We start from the raw sequence: 6,286 nt of genomic DNA, 5'->3' as shown, positions 1-6,286 counted from the left end.
ACGCTCACTGCTCTCTCATTTCGCAGTGGAATAGACGGATTTCTTACCGAGCCTGCTATGCTGTTTTCTAGGTGTCTGATAAGACCAGAGTCTAAGGGGTTGTTCTACGAGGCTTTAAGGACCAGAAGTATCAATGCATGAAAAACCAACATATAAGGTCGTAAAACCTACAAAGAGTTTAACTTGTAATTAACGCTCTATGGCAGGAATGATTTAAAGCTAAATGCTTACCTACGTCAGCCACAGTAATAATGAACTTCCTGACAGAATGATAAGTCACTATAGTCCTTCACAATTGCCCTAAAAAAGATAAGTATTTCTTCCTTTAAGACTTCAAGTTGAGAACAGCAAGATGTTCCCCAAACTGATAAGCCATCAAGAATCATGTAGGTTGGAAGAGACCTCCAGAGCTTATCCAGCCCAGCCCCTGGCTCAAAGCAGAGCCAGAATGTAAGGGAAGGGCGTATTCTCCAAAACTTTCTTCCTGTAAAGATGACAGTTTCTTAATCTGGTTCAGACACAGTATATTAGGTCAGCGGACTACGTGTTTACTTACGGAAAGCGAAACAGGTAGAGAGTCAATGGTATCGAGTTCATAGTCCCTCCGATGTTATGATCTGCAGCCGTACTCTGCTCACCTTAGAGATCAGATCTGTTGGCTTTGGCAGACCATGTTTAATCAAAAGCCAAGATAAATATATCACAGAACTTCTGAATCAAATGGGGGGGGGGGGGGGGGGGGGGGGGGCATTTTATTTAAACGTGCCTTATTGTGTTTTTATGGCATGAATGCACCCATTTACAGTTTCAGAGGCGGCAGCCAGAAGAAAACTATCTAGCAATCAGCTGAAGGAAACACCAAAAGGAAAACAAAAATTAGGTTCAAGCAAGCCCTCTGAAACTTGCCTGCAAATGCACAAGTTAGTTTAGCCATGGGATTATAATAAAATAATATTCCTTTAAAAACAAGCAAACAATCAGCTTTCCTGTAAACAATTGTTACTTGTAGCTCTAAACAATCTAGTAAAAAAATCCTGTAAAGAGTTGAAGTACAAAGAGTAGAGAAGGATACTTTGGTTTTAAAAAAGTAACAGTCATTATTAACTCCTGATATCCTGATGGGGTTTTCTGAAATATCTCTGTTTTTTTTTTTTTTTCTTTCCAATTCAGTCTGTTCTTTCTGTTTACTCTAGTGTAAAGTAGCAGTAAATTTCCTTGCAGTGAGCAAGAGATGATATTTTCTAAAAACAAGCTGGTAAGCAAATTGTGAACAATGACACAATAGAAAAGCTTATTAGTAAAGTATGGTTTCCATGAGAAGGATATATATATTTTTTTAAACAAACTTGAACAAGTGCCAATATGCACACAATAACTAGGCAGGGCAACTGTCCTCTTGAACCAAATGGTGATCCTCAAATGACTGGGTGTTATGCATTTGCATATGCATTATCCTGGCAATTCAGGCAGTAAAAGTCCTAAGGCACCAATTAAGCTGTCCCTAAACCCTTACTTGACAACTTCAAAAGGTATGAAGTGATTCATAGGCCTCGAGCTGGCTTTCCTTATGTAAAGTATAATATTAACTATGGAGGAGATAGCATAACTTTCATTTCCTACTTCAGTATCTTATCTAGAAATATATTAGAATCTTTTGCATATCTATATTTCTTTAAAAAAAAAAAAAAACAAAAAAAAAAAAAAAAAAAAAGCAGTTTTATTCTCCCCACTACTTCTTGTCCCTGATAGATCCCAACACCATTTAACAAGATGGAAGTGAACCAGGAGCAGGCTTTGCAACAATTTCTCTAATGTCTTCCAATTCAGGTCCCACATTCTCCATTAAGGCAAAATAAATTTCTTTCAAAAAAAAAAAAAAAAAAAAAAAAAAAACCACCACAACCCACAAAACCAAACCAAAACCACAAAACAAACAAAAAACCCACCCCACCAATCCCCCCGCCATACTCTGTTCTGACCCAAGAACAAAGAGAAAAACATTAATTCCAGGAATTCCTTCTTACTGACAACTTTCATGGGCCACTTTCCAGACTAGAGGAATGATGTCCCAGTTTGGGGGGTTCTGCAGGGAAAACTCATTAATATAATGTTCTCCACAAGACATTTCTAAAAAATTTGATTTACTGCCAATAGGGGCTGACTAACTATGCATAACAACTGCCCTCTCACACTAAATGAAAGCATTTGAACTCAGCACAGTTCTTAAATCGACAATATTAATGCATTTTCTACTTTCAAGTATTCAAGATTGAACTCTAGTAGTGCGCAGTGGACAACACCTTCCCAGGTTCGGCAAAAGGCACATCTCCTGTTTACTGTAAGCTCACTGGCATTCATGAAAGAAAAAAAAAAGCATAGTTGCAAGAATACTTACATATTATCTCCATTGCTGAGTTTAGCAAAGCAAAATCTCATTATGGATATGATCTCTCTTCATCAGAAGATATAATAGGCAAAGCAAGCAAATAGGCATTATTCCAGGTTTTTTTTTCAGTGCTGAATACATGAAACGTAAAGCAGATTCGGTAATAGAAGAAATGCATCAGATATTTAATATTGGAGGCAAGTGCTTTCAAAGTATTTGCCCTTTACAGAGCAAATAACACTACCATTTTCATTTCTGGATTTTAAACATCTGCACATCTTTGGATCCTTGGGCTTAAATCACCTCACCATTCGATAAACACCGCAAAGCCTTACATTGAAAATCCATTTTATGCAGCTTAAGTAAACAAGTTTGAAAACAGGAAAGATACTTTGAGAGGCCATAGATCCAAAGGGAGTACTGTGTGTCTGGATAGTACACACTTCCCCATGCACATGGCTTTCAGGATGTGCTACTCCGTCCAGGAGCAGCATTTACAAGGTGCTTATTGGCAGATGGTAAATAGCAAGAGGAGAGAGCAACCATATTCTCCTGATCTTCATCATTTCTATAAAATTATTCTTATGACTGAATAAGAAAAAAAAAAAAAGTACTTTAAAAAATGCATCAGTGGAGAACACTTTCATCGCAGAATAACTGGGAATCATTTCCAGGGAGGCTACAAACTTGCCTACACAGGAGTTCATCATTAGTCATTGCTGATTAAGATCAGGTGGGGACACACTGCCTTATTCCTGTATAATTTACCTGTACCTAGTGAAAGGACTACAGTAAACAAGATTACCACAAGATTATTTGGGTAGAGTTGCTGTGCTTTAGCCTAACAGCCTACCTATATCAGCATTAATTTTCAAATGGAGATGAGTCCTGACAAAAAGCACACTGTAAGTAATGAGTACATTGGACTGGTTTGTGTCACTGAGGTCTAACAGAATGCAGGACACGCTGCATGTTCTCTGATAAAACACCTGTGACCTCATTTAGTTAAAAGGTGACATACACAGCAGTGGTTTAAAATGCCAGGCCAGTCTGTAACAACGATACATATATCCTTATGGAATAAGCACAAGGGAAAACAACAACAAAACCCCCCCACACCGTACCACCAGCATTTTTAACTGCTCTTTGCTTGGCTTCTTTACTTTTTCTATACGACTTTTACTCTTTACCTCAAATCTCACTATAATCTTCAAAGAGGATTGTGAGTCTTCAGTCTTTCAACTCTTTACTCAAGAGCTCATGAGTTTCCAATAAATGAATTTACCCACTCCATGCTGTAACCTCAGCTGATCTGTGTGATGACCCTCAGCTGCAGATCAAACCCTAACAGAAACATCTGCAGACCACAGATCCTTGTATAGTCTATTCCATTCAACAGAGATTTTGTATTTTTCATGTCTTTCAACTGCCCAGGCTGTTTACATTTTGATATTCTATCTCCCTAAAATGGCTTAGGCAGGCTGAGGCACCCACTGCTTTTCACAGCTGCTATTACCATAAAATAAGTTCAAACCCAACCAAACAACACAGAAAAAAAAAAAAAAAAGGAAAACTTAAACCACTGGTTTTTTTATATTTTCCTCTGTGCACACCATTCTACAAGGAAAAGGACAGCAGGGAGTGCTTTGCACAGTGAATAAATGACATCCCATAAGGCGCATGGGGGGAGAGGGCTGACAAGTTTGGGAAACATCAGAGCTGATAAGCACACATCCCCACGTGCTCCACAGGAATTAAAATGCTCATTAAACTGAAAGTTTAGCTTCCAAAAGGATCTCAGAACACACCCAGAGAATACACTTTGGAGAAAGACCTCTGTGGGATCACGATGACAGAGTCCAAACTTAAGAGAATGTGAAGTGACAACAAGGACCTGGCAATAAGAGCTGGCCTTTTTTCCAGCAAGAATCACAGCCCGCGATATCACGGCTACAAGCTGGAGATGTTAAGGAAGAGCTTCAAATTAACCTCCAAGAATAACGCAATTCTGATCACATTTTTTAGAATTTTCTGCTTTCAGATTACTTAATTTTCTTTCCTGAAATCAAGCCAGTTTTTAAACTTCTAAAGATTTCCTGCACTGTTAATCTTATTAACATTAAAGTAAGCCATATGCCTGATTCTTGTTATTTCTTAAAACTACGTCCAGTCAGGTCTATGCAGCATTTCAACAGTGGTGACAATTAGGCTTTTATTTTTAAAAAAACCCAAACCTTTGTTTTGCCACTTTGGCTATCAATTCACAGGCCAACTTTCAAACACATCTTTTCAGCTGCAAGAAACAATTAAATGAGCACATATATCATCTGCAGCCAATCTTATTTAAACTAATTGGGTCTTTTAAAAAGTCCTTCCTAATGATCACATCACCATGACTAAGCTCCAGCATAATTTACTGCAGGCCAATATATATATTTCTCCTATTTAATCAAAGCAATAATATAAATTACCCAACTGCACAGCAACACCTACATGTGAGCAATAACCATATATATACCGGTTAAAGTCCCAGTCCTACCATGATAAAATTCCCTTCAACTTCAATGGAACAAGGCATTCATTCACACTATTTAAGACCTTCCCAGGTCATGAAAAAAAAGGCTTTTCCAAACACATCTCATGAAACCATTTATGTATCATATGGTTCTTTGGCAGCATTTTCTTTTTTCCATTGTTAAACAGAGAAGAAGGAACTGTATATCAGGCTGGAAATACTAGTCCATCAAAGAACAAAGCAAACCAAAAAATGTATTTTATGATTGATCTCCCAGTGATCTGTACCCCATCTGCATTCAGCAAGGGAAAAAAAAGTATTAAAAGTATCACTATACATACAGAAATATCTATTCTGCCCCTTAAGAAAATAAAGTAGCTATAGTGTGTGATAAGCATTTAGATGTGCACAAATGACTTTATATGCATCAATGTTAACTAGGCATAAGGAAAAGCCAAGTGTTTGCAAAATACCAGAATAATATCTGACAACTGCATTATAAGTCAAAACAGCAAATAAGCAGAAGGATAGTTGCTACTTAGGACTCAGGCTATAGCTCAGGAGACAGGTTATCATTTCTAATATGATAGCATGAGACAGGAGAAAAGTCAGCCACAAAAGTCTTCAAGTCAGCACTTAGTTCACTCCTCTCACCTCAAAGTGCCTCTAGTAAAACCATTCCCCAACATAAATCTTGAGCAAATCTTTGCCTGAATCCCTCAGTCTAAAATGAGGATAATACGTTCCCTGCATTCTCAAGAGGCAAAATTCAGTAAAAAATACTCTGAGGACCTCTCTGTAATGAATCCTACATAATGCACACTTAACCAAATGGAGAGATGGACAGAAAGAAAAATCAGGTGCAATGTAGTTTCTGGTACAAACTCAGAATCATATAAAGAAATAAGCCTGGAAGGAACCTTCTGAAGGTCTCTGGCACAACCCTTCTGCTGTGAGCAAGGATAACTTAGAAGCTACGTTAGGTTGCTTAGGACTTTATCCAGTTTAGTTCTGAAAAAATCTTTCTGGCCCTCACTGCGAAGAATTTTTTCCTCATGTCTACTCATAGTTGCTGGCATCCAGTCATTTGCACTCTGCAAAACTATTTTCTCCCTGTAGTTCACAATAATGAACACAACTGGCAATGTTCATTTCTGATTATTCCCACAAAAGCAAAAATCTAAAGAATGCAATATCTTTAAAAGAGACACCAAGAAGTACTTTGCTATAAAGAGTATATTTAAACTTATAGTGTTACAGCCAGCTGATAACCAAGTCAATCTGAGAAATACGATCAATTGATTTGAAAACTTAGCTATGACCACAACTTGGAGTTCATGCTTATTCTTCCCCCTGTTAATGACAGGCTTTCAGATTTTATATTC

The sequence above is a fragment of the Aquila chrysaetos genome, chromosome 6 (assembly GCF_900496995.4).
Source record: "Aquila chrysaetos chrysaetos chromosome 6, bAquChr1.4, whole genome shotgun sequence".
NCBI classification, from domain to species: Eukaryota; Metazoa; Chordata; class Aves; order Accipitriformes; family Accipitridae; genus Aquila; species Aquila chrysaetos.
This window is presented reverse-complemented; position numbering follows the sequence as displayed.